Below are 15,537 nucleotides of genomic sequence, written 5' to 3'. Positions count from 1 at the left end.
CTTTCTGTTATGCATATTTGACTAGTCTATAGACTGACACGCATTATTGGATAAGTATTATACTTTCATTTGTACTGTAATATGTAGATGATGACCGCGTCTTTGTCTGCGTGGATTTAGGTTTTTAAGAACCTTTGGTTTTCCGGGGTTAATGATAGCCTATGTCTGTCTTTCTCCACAAAATCCATTAAAATTTATAGACAGTGAAAAGGTAACAGATCGACAGACATAACTTCGCATTCATAATATTGGTTTGGATTGAGCACAAAAAATTTGAAACATTATGTACAACTATTTCCTAGGTTTATTTACATGTATCGTTCTTTTTCGAAATTTGTTGAAAATAAACAATGTTTGTTTACGATTCTGAAGGGAGGAAGAAGAAGTTGAAATATGGACAAATATTTTTCGGTACGGTTCAGACTGCTTTTACATACCTAATAATAATTTCCCCATAAACCTACCTAAATCAGGTGAGTCATATTACACTATGTATGTGTCCAATATTTAATAAAAAAAAGAGCTGGCAATAACAAAATCCTATCAGAAATGACTATTACAATCAAACGTAATGCCCTAATAGCTCGTGTGCAATGGCACAAATGGATCAATCCTTTTAAAAGTTTTGATCTACGCTCACTGAAATTTATCTTCACATAATCGTAGATCAAAGACCTTAATGGATCCCATTGAGTACGAATGAAACAAATGTATCATAATAATAAAATGGCGCCCGGCCAATGACGGTATCGCGGATCTTTTTGTTGGCAGTATTACGAAACTTGGGGATTTATTGCATTATGATTTGCGATTGTCACAATTGATATTAAAATTTGTTGCTGAAACTAGAGTTTCTCTTATAAAAAAACATTAATACTTATACCTTACTTACTAAAAAAGTGGCGAATGGTGTAGACTAATCAAAGCACCAGCGCTTGAAAGACGAGTGATGGAGACCAAAATAACATGATATGGATATGAAAAAAAGAAAGAAAAGAGTTTATTCGAGGCATGTACAGTCAAAGGCCATAAGTCGTGTAGCACCTTGATGATCATATTATGCACATGCGTCTAGGTGTGTGTGGCATGTTTATAGAAAAAAGGTCATAAGTGCGGCAGGTTTTTGATGCATTAGCTTCGCGGAATGGCTACATGAATTCTGAGGCCGACCGTACCTAACACAGTTTACCCATTCTAGTGTGCACAATATCATCTCGTAGAGCAGTGTAACACCTCGAACATGTAGGCCACTCAGCTTACGTTGAGACGTCAGGCTCAGACACATACCTCAATGGTGAACATCTAAGGTGCCAGATGCCCCAGCGCTGATTTTCAGTGGCCGCTAAGACTGAATTTTCAGTGGCTGCCTAGATATGGCAGATAATGGTAAGTGCTAGTTGTACTCACTGATCAATATTCAGTTTTCACCAGGCATATCCATATCATGTTATTTTTGGTCATGATCACTGGTTTTTTAGGTGCTATAAATACTTATCGCAACCACTCAGCGCAGGCAAAGTAACATTCAAATAGTTCCTTCTTCCTTTAAACCCAATTACACCAGTCATATTAGTGATCCTTACCAAAATTGTGACCCACCGGTCTAGTAAGCTATTGCCCTTATAATTGACTAGCGACCCGCCCCGGCTTCGCACGGGTGGACATTTATATTTTCCGGGATAAAATATAGCCTATACGGATTCGGAAGAATACCTCTAAGTAATGGTAAAAGAAATTTTGAAATCGGTCCAGTAGTTTTTGAGCCTATTCAATACAAACATACAAAAATACAAAAATACAAAGGTTTCCTCTTTATAATATTAGTATAGAAGAAATGAAATATCGTTACAAAAAATTGCAGTGACATCATGTATTTCAAACTGACGTATTTATAAAAATTCTGCATAAAATCGCAATTGCATTTCGTTCGTTGTGAATGTGTTTCGTAATAGGATTTCTGTTGTTAACCAAATGATTGATGAGTATGCACTCAATTTGTTTTTTTTTATTTTCAGGTAAGTTGCGGAACAGTCATTTATTGGACCTGTCATTTATTTATTGTAAGTAAAAAGATAGGTATACATACCTAAGTAAGTACCTAACACAAGTGTGAGTTTTCGCTCACAGACACAATAGTGGTCTTAAGTATTTTCTAGTTTTAAGTTTAGTTGATAATTTGTATGAATTGTATTTTTATTTTTATTCTTTTTTTTTTGTGATTTTGTTGAGCTAAATAAACTTTTATTTATTTATTTATAACCGTATTTTAAAAATGCAAACTTAATATAATAAAAAATAGAGTTCACTGAACATTGTAAAAATTATACTTTACAAACATTCTAAGAGATTGTGCCTTTAACCCTTACTCACCTACTTGATTGATGATCCAAGATCATTGCCAGAGAGAATTATCATTGCGCTAGTAAAATATTCACTTCAAGGCTATATTTTTTTAAATATTTTAATCCGCGTATAAATCATTTTCATCACGACAGAAAAAGAGACAGATAACGAAGTAATCCTATAAGGGTTCCTTTTCTCTTTAAGGAAACCCTAAAAAATGATATGATTTGGCTTGGTCTTCATTTAAAAAACTGACAGCCAAACCTATCCCGGTGTCCAGACGTTATTAATGTGTGTTGCGCTTTAGGAACTACTACTCGTTCTGTGAACATCTATCCAGCTAGTCTACCCTCTTTAGCTTGAATTGTTTAACCTCATTACTCACATTAAAATTCAATGGCAAACACACAAAAACGCAATCATGCAAATGTGAGTGCACCGCAGAGCCGTCGCGACGCCTCCTCGTAAATAGATTATCCCTTGTCGACGCTATGTCGCAGCGAATCTATTAACTATACTGTCTTCTTCTTTGTTGGCCCTCGATTTTCGTTAATCATCATACCATAATACCTCTAGTAATGCAAAATATGCTCATCGGCGGCGGTAATCACTTAACATCAGGTAACTCGCCTGCTGGTTTGCTCGCTATTTTTATCAAAGAATAAACGATAGACCTACTCGTATGTCTATGTCCAGCGATTTACGTTAATCATCATCTCATCATCGTCAAAGTACCTCTAGTACCTACTGCAAAATATGTTCATGGGCGGCGGTAATCACTTAACATCATGTGACCCGCCTGCTGGTTTGCTCGCTATTTTTACTAAAAAAAAAAACGATAGACCTATGTCTATGTCCAGCGGACCTATTGTCTCTTGTAGGGGCTTCCATATGCCATCGTCTTACGCCTCTTGGATCCAGCGCGCGGCGGCTCCCTTCGACTCGTTTGATGTTTGTGATCGATTTAAATATTTTCATTTTTACAGCAGTAGCAATATAGGTAGGTCTAGACTTCATAAAACATTTTATTACATCTTTTTGGTTCTAGTGTAATGTAGAGATATCTGCTGCTACAATGTTAAGGCTGTATTATGCAAGTTGCATTTCTATAGGAACTAGAGACCATGTGATTTTAGAGTTCCGTACCCAAAGGCTAAAAACGGAGCCCTATTCATGTCACTCTGCTGTCTATCTGTTTGTCCGCATGTCATAGGTCTCTAGCTCGTAGACTAAATGAGTAACAGACATGAAATTTTGGTATTTAGTGCAGAACGTTGACCCAAAACCAAAAATTCAATTAAATTATTTTTCAGGAGGGTTAATATTATCCATCAATATATAATTCCATCAAAATTGGTTAAACTGTTGGGCCGTGAAAATCAAGCAGACAGACGGACACACTTTCGCATTTATAATATTATAAGTATGGATATGGATTAAGTATGGATTTCAGACGGCAGACAAAACAGTCGCAATGTGTTTTCCCATAAATAGATTAGCCGTTGTCAGCGCTTTGAGCCGAGGCGAATCTATTAAGCGCGTTATTTCCGTTCTACCCTCACAGCTATACGTTTGTTGGAAGCGACGAATAATTGAAAATCCGACACTTTGAATAGGCAGGCGGGTTATAGGCACATTCATTTGTGTACAGCTTTTGCCTGCGACTTCGCATCAATTCATCATCTTCATCATCATTGTCAATCAATAGACGTCCACAGCTGAACATAGGGCTCTTATAGGAACACTAGAGGACGCCCACGACTTCGTCCGCGTGGATTTAGGCTAGATCCCGTGGGAACTGTTTTATTTTCCGGGTTAAAAAGTTAACTATATCAATTACAGGGACGCAAGCTACCTCGGTATCAAATTTCATACAAATCGGTTAAGCGGATGGGTTTTTGGGAATCCCGTGGGAACTCTTTGATTTTCCGGGATAAAAAGTAGCATATGTCCGTCCGCAGGATATTATAAGCTAATCCTGTACAAAAGTTGGTCAGAATCGGTTAAACTGTTGGACCGTGAAAAGGTAGCAGACAGACAGACAAACAAACAGACAGGCAGACACTGTTTCGCATTTATAATATCAGTATGGATAAATAAAGGTTTAAAAGAATCAATTGATTGCGAAGCAGAAGCGGCAATGGGTAGAGCACTAGCTTTTCACGGTCCAATAGTGTTACCGGTTTTGATGTTTAGTACACAGTTAGCTTACATCCCGGCGATGGACATACGCTACTTATATCCCGTAAAATCAAAGAGTTCCCACGAGAATTAAAAAAATCCTAAATCCACGCGGACGAAGTCGCGGGCATCATCTAGTTTTAGTATAAAGGGCTCGGGCCTTTTAAAAAAACAAACTTAGAACTAAGAAATGGGAACACAGTACAATAATAAATATCTATTTGGATTTTTCGCCTTTAAAATATCAATCCGGTCTATAAATCAAAACCAATGAAAATAGGAGCACATAAATAACTCTACCAGAATGAAATAAGCCGGCACAAAAATATAGACGCATCCAGAAAAATTCCATTTCCTGGTTTCCCGCCTACGATTCGAACGTGAAGCTTCAAAAGCGGCCCATTTCCGCCCTATTCGACTTTAAACGGGGAATCAAACCCGATATCCGAACGGATTTAGTTGTGGACTCGATAGTTGGTAATGAATAGAGTGGGGCTCTGCGTTTCACTTAGGTTTATCCGTTTAGTTTATTAATTTTAGCTTAAGAGCCGGTAGGACATGATATAACGATTGTGATTTTCTTGATTTAATAAAAATTGGCTTTTTTATACCAGAAATAATAAAACAGGTCATGTTTTGGGTACCATCATACAAAAATTAAAGCTATGCACTTTTTATTTTATTTCTAATTTGCAAAGCGCCCATTTTGAAATTCACCATCTTGGTTTTTTATTGTTTGTTTTAATATAGCGGCAATAGAAATGAACGAACTTCAAATCTACCTATTAAGTAGGTACGGTTCATGGCCTACTAGCTTTTTTTTTAAATCCCATAGGAACTCGTTGATTTTCCGAGATAAAAGGTAGATTATCTGTTAATCACGGGTATAATCTGTCTCCATTCCAAATTTCAGCCAAAGTTCAGTAATTTTTACGTGAAAGAGTAACAAACAAACACAAATATACACAAACTTTCGCCTTTATAATATTAGCGTAGCAATCCGCTGACAGTGGAAAATTGAGGGTTTTATACGCTCATACCTCGGAAAGTGAGTACAAAATGTCGGTCCTTAGCCTGATTTGTATCCAGTTATGTCAGATTGACATTTCATCGATTACTATCATTGAATATCAATAAACAAGGAAATAGGGTTGCACCTCTGTTTGCGCACTCACTTGTGTGTTAAATTATCTCCTGCGCAAAACACTGGGGACTCTATCGTGCTATAAGAGAAGTAAGTAACTCTAATAATACGTAGTATAAGTGAAGTATCGCTTTGCGAGACAGAATTACTTTTCTTAAGGCGGTGTATTTACTTAAAAGATATTGCCTCCAGCTCCCACACTATTAATGTTGGAGCATCCCTTTGCGAATGACTTAGTAATGGTAAGAGGCTGGCTAATGGAATTCGAGTAGCTTAACGATACAAAGTAAAGCCTCCAAGAAAAGAAAATGGCTAAAAATGTATGCATTATTTACTTGCCACGATACTTTTAGTGTTCATTATGTGAAGTAAAGTAAGTGATACCTACAGTCTAATTCTTATTTGGACCTCTAAACTAAGGTCACATTTCTTAAGGGTCAGTGCTTTAACAATCTATTGAAACTACTAATCTATACTTAATATTATAAATGCGAGTGTGTGTCTATCTGCTAGTTTTTAAATGCTTTTTAACTGATTTTTTAAGTAAATTTGTTACAGGGCTTGCATCCTAGGGACGGACACACTACTTTTTGTCCCGGAAAATCAAAAAAGTGCCACGGGATTAAAAATATATAAATCCAGGTACAGGGATACCTACTACATTGATGATATACGATGTACCTAGGTAAAACTAGCTTAGATCTAGCCCTATTACTATAAGCCTCGTCTGTACCTCCATTTGATGGCGACCTAACATTTGCAGTGTAATTTCAGCCTGATCCGTGAATGCGCTGTACAGATAAGAGTTTGTTTACATTATAACGGACCGTGTGAAAAAACGGGCGCTCAAATAGTTAAATATTAAAGCCGTTTCACGCCCCGACATTGAACAGTGTTTAGATAGATCTTTTGTAAATAAAATGCTACTGAATTCTTCAGTAGATTTCACTTTTACCGTTGGGTTTTATGTTGCTACTTTTATTTGACAATATTGAAATGAGAACTTCTTTATGCGCGTTAGGGGATTTTGGGATGGGTAAAAAGTAAAACTTCAAGGTCACGTCACTAACATCTTAATGTTAATAATGTTAGATAGATGTAAAAATTAAACTAATGTCAATGATTTTAATTTATAAATCAGGGAATTTTAATTTTTACCCGACTGCGGCAAAGCCAAAAGGAAGGGTTATTGACATTACAATTATTAGGTAATTTGTAAATCTAAAAACCCACTGTTATTTCACAGTTAACTTTTATCGGCAGTACCCACTTCTTACCGACTCTGAATTTTGTTTAATATTAATTTTGTGGAAACGCTGTTTCTTCACTAAGGCAGTCATGTTAACTTTAAAAGTCTTTCTCAGTAACGATAATTTATTTAGTCCTAATTTCTTTATTATTTTAATTTGTTTGTAGGTTTTCCAGGTTATTTTTAGTCCCACTTCTAACTCGAGATTACTATCAAGTGTCAAAAAGTGTCAATCAGTCAATCTGAGTTGTCAATATTTTGAATCAATGAAATAATTCAAATTCATATGGTCGTATAGGTATGCATTTCAAGGCACTCAAATAACTGTTACTGAACTAAATTTAAATATCTTTGCTTGCCATTATAAAATAAAACAAGAGAAAAGAATGTGTTAAAAGTGATAAAACTGTCCAGACAGATCCATAAACCATTCTAAATCACAGTATGGGGATGACAGAGAACACTACTTTCTGTCGAGGTCCTATTGAAATATCGTTTGAGAGCAATGGAAACAGATGCTAAGTGTGAACGCGCCTCGGGTAATAAAAGTGTCCAATCGCATTCATAAAACTTTATAGATCTGAATAGTTTAATCGAGGGGTAATCAGAGCTTAATCGTCTGATAAGAATAGTGAAATTTGTACGACCATAAAATACGTTTATACCTAACTAGAGGATGCCCGCGACTTCGTCCGCGTGGATTTAGGTTTTAAAGATCCCGTGGGAACTCTTTGATTTTCCGGGATAAAAAGTAGCCTATGTCCGTTCCCGGGTTATACGATAACCCTGTACCAAATTTCGTCAGAATCGGTTAAACTGTTGGGCCCTGAAAAGATAGCAGACAGTCAGACAGACAGACACACTTTCGCATTTATAATATTAGTATGAATTAGCAACCCCCCCGGCTTCGTACGGGTAGCTTATTACATTTTTCAAAGGGATCTCTATTTTTTAAAATAAAATAGCCTATGTCACTCAAAAATAATAAAGCTTTCTACTGGTAAAAGAGTTGACGCTACAAGTGTAAATTTATAACATCCCCGACAAGTGAACCGATTTTCTTGGATTATAACTAAGAACACTCTCGATCAAGCCACTTTTCAAACAAAAAAAAAACAAAAATAAAATCGGTTCATTAGTTTAGGAGCTACGATGCCACAGACAGATACAGGATACACACGTCAAACTTATAACACCCCTCCTTTTGGGTCGTGGGTTAAAAATACGTAGTTAGGTAAATATAAATCTCGCTAAATGCGGTATTTACCTACAAAGGTAGGAAAAGACTGAAAGCGGTAAGCGACCATTCAAATATAAAAGTCAATCGATAGTCACCTGCCGGGATAATGAGACAGCGAGACGTCTTGATCCTTTATTGCGCTGGCGATATTATATTTAATATCGCCTTATTCACTCCCATTATAATCTTGATACTTTTTTTACATGGACTATGTTCGTCGTAGTTTTATATACTACTAGCTGATAGGACTTCGTACACGTGGATTTACATTTTTGAAAATCCTGTGGCACTATTTCATTTTCCAGGATAAACAGTAGCCTATATCACTTTCCATGTTTTTAACTATAGGTACCCATACAAACATCACTTCGATCAGTTACCCCGTTGTAACGTGATTGACAACAAATCAAAAACAAACACATTTTCGCATTTACAATATGGGTAAAGATATAATGCTTTTGATCCATAGTTTGTGCGTGAAAGGAGTTAATAGAAGTTTTTTTAGCGGGCTCCCAGCACTCACCATACAAACGTGGTTTGATTCTCATTTGAATATAAACCGATCAATGAGGAGGTGTGGAGGTTATATTGGACTCTAACCGACTAAAACCCCACGGACCAAACCCTCAGGCGCCTGCTCAGGTACCAATAAAGCCCCTTATACACCATCCGAGGCACACCAGGAATACAAAGGTGCGCCTCCCGACTCGAGGACTGTTTTCTTATCGGACGACAGATCCCCGTGTCTATCGCACAGAAGCTCTTCTCAAGTCGGCATGCAGTAATCATGGGCATGTCTGTCCCCGACCTTTCTGACCAAGGTCCATCTCGAGTCCTAACCCAACCCTACTAGAAGCAATGGTGTGTAAATTTAATCAACGAATCCATAACAAAACGGTATCTAGTATCTACATAAATAACCTTAATATTATTGCAAATGGAATAATAGTTCCCGCATTATATGGGAATTAAAATCGTCCAAATAACTACTGTTCGGCCTAATGATGTGAAAATTGAACAGATATTAAATGTATGTGAGCATTTAATTCATTTAGTGCAAATACAGAACACTGTTTTCTATTATTTTATTTATTTATCGCGTCGCACAAGTGTTGCTATTTATTTAACTGTCTTTGTGGGCTCAGTTTTCTGTATCTGAAGTATTATGTAAGTACCGATATATCCGAAAAAAAATCAATAAGCATGCAACATTGCGTCGGTACTATTAGCTGAGCAATTTTCTTGATCGATTCTTGGTTGACCGTCAATTATTTGAATTTTAATTTTACGTTGCAAGATGTTCTAACTAAGCCCGTCGAAGGAAACACACGAAATAGACTTTTAATTATTTAACAGAAAGTTGTTAAGCAAAAAGTGAGTGTACGAAACTTTTTCGTCGCTTACTTAACTTTGAGAGCTTTTAATTACTAAGTAATTAGTGACGCTTTAATACTGTTCGCATTAGCGGGATTAGCGTTTTGTGAATTCATTTGCTCGAACTGTCCGCGTATTCATAATTAAGTTTATCTTTCTCATTTTGCGCGAATGATACCAAAATTTATAATTCTGTGAGGTACTTACTGGCAGTGAATACATGCAAATTATATAATCCATACAAGTAATTCAAAATAAAAATTGAGTTTAAAACTTCTATTTTACCCACACCATCCATTTATCTTAATTCTAAACCGATACTTGGTCTCCACCTTTATTGATGAAGATTTGCCTGGCTAGGAATCGTAAAATAAGATCCGCCTATTTTAAACCACTCTGCTATATACCGTTTACGCTACAGCGTTACTGAAGCAAAAATCTTTGCAACTTAAAACTTATGATACACTTTTAAACCTCAGGCAAAGCAAGGCATGGTAATAAGCCTCATAATCTGTAATGGTCTGTGTTACGGTCTGAGGGTAGTTTCGTTTAACGGTAATCGCCGCCGTATCGTGGGAACTCTATAGAAATAGAATACAAAAGTAACGATTATAACTCCTTTACTGTTGGTTTCGCGGTGGGAGTATGTGTAGGCAGTTTTTTAGGGTTCCGTATCCGTACCCATAAGGGTGCCGACAGGACTCTATGGCTAAGCCTTTCTGTCCGTTCGTCCGTCTGTCCGTCTGTCTTTCAGCGGGCTGTATCTCGTGAACCGTAATAGAATTGAAATGCTCTCTTAATGTGTATTTTATATTGACACTATAGCAACAAATAATAAAAACTTCTGAATAATAAAGGTTTGGAAAAACGGAACCCTTGTAGGATCACTTTGTTGTTTGTATGTCTGTCTGTCTGTCCGTCTGCCCATCTGTCGTGTCTGTCAAGAAAACCTATAGGGTACTTCCCGTTGACCTAGAATCATGAAATTTGGCAGGTAAGTAGGTCTTATAGCCCAAGTAAAGAAAAAAATTCGAAAACCGTGATTGGAGCGCACTACGAACTACTACCCTTTTAAAAATTCCTTAACGCGGCGGTCTCCGTTTTCGTCGATACTAAAGTTTACTAAAATGGAATTAAGTTAGGAACGCATGGATCGAAAAATTTGAAATTAATATATAATATTTTTCATTATATCCCCTTGGATTTGGTCCGATAAAAACATGATTGGACAAACTTTCCTCGATAGAAAAAAAATCAGAAGTTTGGTCTAAAACCTTAGACTTTTGGGTTTTTCTCTTTAATGACAAAGCTCTTAAAGACGTAACTTTCACCATAGGTGTAAAACAATCAAATAAATAATTCGGTCCGATCATTTCACAGTAAGTGCTATATTTCAAATTATATTCTAAATTATTTGATTTCACGCTTCCTCGCTTATTCTCTTCAAATCGCGTACAGAGCGAGTACAAAGAATTTTCGACCCTATTGTTGAGTCTTATGGGCCGTAATTACGTTATCTTGTCAGTCATACCCGTCGCCTCAGCGCGGCAGGACCTGTTTCGGGTTTCATAAGCATTTTGTCATACTGTAATTGTACAGAATGCCATAGAGTAGTAAATTCAGTACTATGTTATAAAGTATTTTTATTTAGGATTTTTCTAGATTTTAAGATAAGTTTATATTGTGCATTTATTACATTAAAAAAGTAATTATTTTAAAAAGAATGCAGTAAACAGTACATTGCAGTGTAGTGAAGCTAATATTAGGTCATTATAGACCAGGACTTATAATTTGAAAATAAAAATTAATTAATCTGAGTGTTCTATCCCGGTAGCTCAAAGATCAAAAACCAAACTTGTAAAATGCATAAGTATTAGAAGATAAGATGGAAAAAAAAACTTTATTGATATCAATTTAAAGGTTTTTAGGGGAAAGTACTAATTATTATGAAAATAGGATGAGAGGAGACCGCGTATAAGCAAGCGTAGTGTAGGACTTCCTCCAGCACGATGGACTGATGATATAAAGCGGCTGGCGCTCTTTAGGGAAGGCCCATGTCCAACAGTAGACATCCACGGGCTCATAATGATGATGATGATGATCATGATTATTATGAAAATGACATCCACTTTCAAGTCCGAGATGTTTATTAGGGTGGAGCACAGATGTATGAAATTTTTTTTTTTTTGAGATTTTGAGTTGTAATAGGGGGGGATTGATGCCTTATACTAAAGTTAAAATAAGTATTATTTTTCAATTAATTTGATGTATATCTTCTGCCTCCGCACTGACCTCAAAAATTTGAATTTTATGGAATAAGTCTAGCTCAGTTATGGCCCAATATTAAGCTTAATTTAATGGTAAATTGGTGATAAATGATACACAATATATAATTCAGATATTTATTAATAAGCTTTAATCAAAAATTCTACAATTTTTTCATGAGAAACTATTTAAAAAAAAAATTAATTTGCTCGAAAATCTCTTTTTGTCTCAAATTTAGGCATTTCGTTCCGAGATTTCAATTTGGCTTTTATTGCACCTAATCGTGACTTTTTTGTGCATTGAGAAGTGGCAGCTTCCGTCGTCACTTTTACAGCTCGTTCAACGGCTTGAGTATGGCATGGTAGCCGTATGAACAACACTTCATTCTCACCGCCTGATTCAATGATGTACTGAATTTCTTGGTCAGACAAGTTTTTCAAAATCGGTGGTTCTGTTAATATTTCTTGCCAATTTATTAAATCAATATATGTTGAAGCATTCAAATTAATAGGCGGTACTTCAAACATTCTAGGTGTTGAAGATTGAGGCATCCTGCGTGCCTTTAATATGCGCCGGGCTGCCAGTTCGCGAATGTGCTTCCTATCGTCAGTAATCATTGCAAGGAGTATGCTCTCGGGATGTGCAAAATAGCTATTTCGTTGAATGACAGGGTCGATAATCTTTTTCAGATCCTCTGATAGGTACCTGGAGGCCCTAACTATATTGAATAAGTGTCGCGTGCCATCTTTACATGATGGTTTATTTTTAATATAGAACCAAGAAGGTGCGTAAACTTTTACAACAAATGTAGCCAAAGTTGTCAAGTTTGTTGATGGTGTCTCTGTTGTAACATACAAACGTAGTATTCGGTTGGCACGTGTGAGCCAACGGGCATGTGACATTTTGCCAGGAGATTTATTTGCCAGATCTTCAGGGAAATCACCTGTAAGTATAGCTGTGACAATCTTGTGCAAGTACTGTTGATCCGTACTCAAATCTTGAGCCATTTCTGGAAGCAATTCTCCTTCAATGCGCTGAAATTTTTTAACAGGCAATTGTTGACAAGTTTCGAGTGCTTTCCCCAAAGATCCAGTGTAAGTCTTAGGCCCTGAAGTACCCCCGTCAAGATGAAGAAACAAGTGTCTCAAAGGAAGTTCGTTCATGTGGAGTAAACAAATTATCCACTGGAGTGGTTTTTGTAGTCTTTTTTCAAGAAGTCTTATAACACCCCCATACTTGCCAGTATTCACATTGGTACCATCACAACCGATTGCCATGAGATGTTGTTGGGGAATACCTTCACGTGATAGAAACTGTAACATCGCAGTTGCTATCCCTTTAGCTGAGCCAACATTAGGTACTACGTACCCCATGTAAATCGATCCTGGCTCTTGAATCAGTGAGACATGTTCCTCAACTATCATAGTCCTGTGGTATTTAGCACCTTTCTTAGTAATTTTCAACGTTTTGTCCTTTCTCCCATCAAAATACAAAGCAGACAATTCTGGGAATGAATCCTCCTTCATTAACTTTTGTCTAGTTTTAGTTCTCTGTCTTCTTACTTTATGTCTGTCAATTACCTCGATATCAGACTTAATATCGAACAAAATAGACGATGCAATCGCTGCAGCTGCTCTATCTGATACTCCATATCTGTCGCAGGTCTTCGATAACGTAGGAAAATCGACGCATGAGTTTTTTCTTTTTTTCTTCGGGACGCGTTTTTTTATAGTGTTAGTAGAATTATCTGCACTACTACGCCTTTCAGACGCAGATGATGCCGGAGAAGTACTAAGTTCTATAACAGATGTATTTAAGATTGTAGTTGGGCGGTTCTCTCGATCCTGTTTCCTCTTTAGGGTCTTTTGCAACTTTTTTGTAACAGTTACGTCGATTCCGCCTATTACCATGACTCGAGATGTTCTCTGATCGATTAAAAATGTCTGTTCTTGTTTGGGAACCTTTTTATCCCTGGGACAAATGCATTGAGTGAAACCTTTACATTTGCAGGCTGCAATATCAAAAAGTAACTTACTGCTTTGTCGAAAACTTTCTAACCTTTCCGGGGAGAGCCTCTTGACAGATTTGAGTAGATTTTTGCATTTTAAATGGTATGCTTTCAAAATCTGAACGACCCTTGTTCGTGTTACTATCGGAATAGATGCAGTTTGCCATATGTTTTCAATCCTAGATGTCACTATATCTGCTATTTCTGAAAATGTGGGCTCTTTTGCAGTTTCTAATTGCAACTTTAGTTGATGTCTCGTCCATTCATAGTATTTCATTACATCTTCGTAAGTAGGTAGAACGTTTTCTTTTATCTCACAAACATCACCAAAAAGTGGACATTTAAATGCACTTCGAGTTCTCTGCATGTTTTTTATGTAACGGGTCTAATACGAGCGAAAACCAATAGCGCACTGACGAGTGACGACGCGACAAGTGTTCTAACCAACCCTTCCCGCGCTCCCTCACTCCTCTTATTTTAAATTATAAACTTAAGATTATGCAAACGTATTGTTTTGTATTGAAAATAAACTATATTTCCAATAATTTCTGGAGATAAAATAGGTCTGTTTATTAAAATTTCGTGCATTTACATGTCGTCAAAATGGAGCCTGAAAATCGACTTTTTAAAAAATTGAATGATGTTGCGGAGGCTGTTACTGTAGATCAAATCAAATAATATTTTGCATGGATTATTTTGAGTCTAAAAGGCACTATTTTTTCACTATTAGATCACTCACAACCGATTTTTTTTTTTTCGCTCCACCCTAATGTTTATCCAAGGTGTTATAATTTTTAGTTTCTTCACTTGCTATGCAATGATATCATTTATTAGGGTTCCGTACCTCAAAAAGAAAAGCGGAACGCTTATAGGATCAATTTGCTGTCTGTTTGTCTGTCTATCTAACTGTATGTCTGTCTATCTGTCCGCCTGTCAGTCTGTTTTGTCCGTGTGTGTTGTGTCTGCCAGGAAAACCTATAGGGTACTTCCCGTTGACCTAGAATCATGAAATTTGGCAAAAACCATGAATTTATGGGTTCATTAAAAAACAATGCGTTTCAATTTTCAAAGTAAGATAACTATACCAAGTGGGGTATCATATAAAAGGGTTTTACCTGAACATTCTAAAACTGATTTTAATTTATTTTTAAGCATAATAGTTTTTGATTTATCTTGCAAAATGTCGGAAAAATACCTGAGTACGGATACGGAAACTTGGTGCGCGAGTCTGACTCGCACTTGGCTGGTTTTTTTATGTATATACGTCACTAAGTAGTCAATAATAAGTTTGACTAAAAATTGCAGTGTCATAAATGTTTTATAGATCAAAAAAATAATCATACTATTAAATATTCCTTCAACTTAGACCTTATTGTCACAGCTTAAAAGTTGAAAATGTGCAAAACAAAATTTCATACGTACTTAATACTTTTTCTCATAAAACTAGTTCAATTTACAAGAAATGAAAGATCCTATTGTGTTTGCCTTTGTCAATACAAAGTATCTTTGTGGCTTTTGTGTTCTCACTCACGTATACTAACATTAAAATATCGATGTTAAAATATTCGTTGTAAAACTTACCTTATGCAGTTATTCTTAAAGTATACATTAAATTGTTATTAGGACGAGAGTTGCTTCGTTTTGGAATGCCAAATCAGTGTATCAATTTTTCTTGTTTTGAATCGAAAGATAAGAACACTGAACAGTAATAAAATGTAACTACTGAAATCGTT

The 15,537-nt window shown here is 36.3% G+C and overlaps 1 protein-coding gene across 7 annotated transcripts in view; it reads left to right on the top strand.

Moving 5' to 3' along the window:
• LOC123869656 (CUGBP Elav-like family member 4) overlaps positions 1 to 15,537 on the top strand; it is an 895,280-nt gene that overhangs the window by 185,840 nt on the left and 693,903 nt on the right. The gene's annotated exons all lie outside the window — the stretch shown is intronic.

This window comes from Maniola jurtina, chromosome 11, assembly GCF_905333055.1.
Source record: "Maniola jurtina chromosome 11, ilManJurt1.1, whole genome shotgun sequence".
NCBI classification, from domain to species: domain Eukaryota; kingdom Metazoa; phylum Arthropoda; class Insecta; order Lepidoptera; family Nymphalidae; genus Maniola; species Maniola jurtina.
This window is presented reverse-complemented; position numbering and strand designations above follow the sequence as displayed.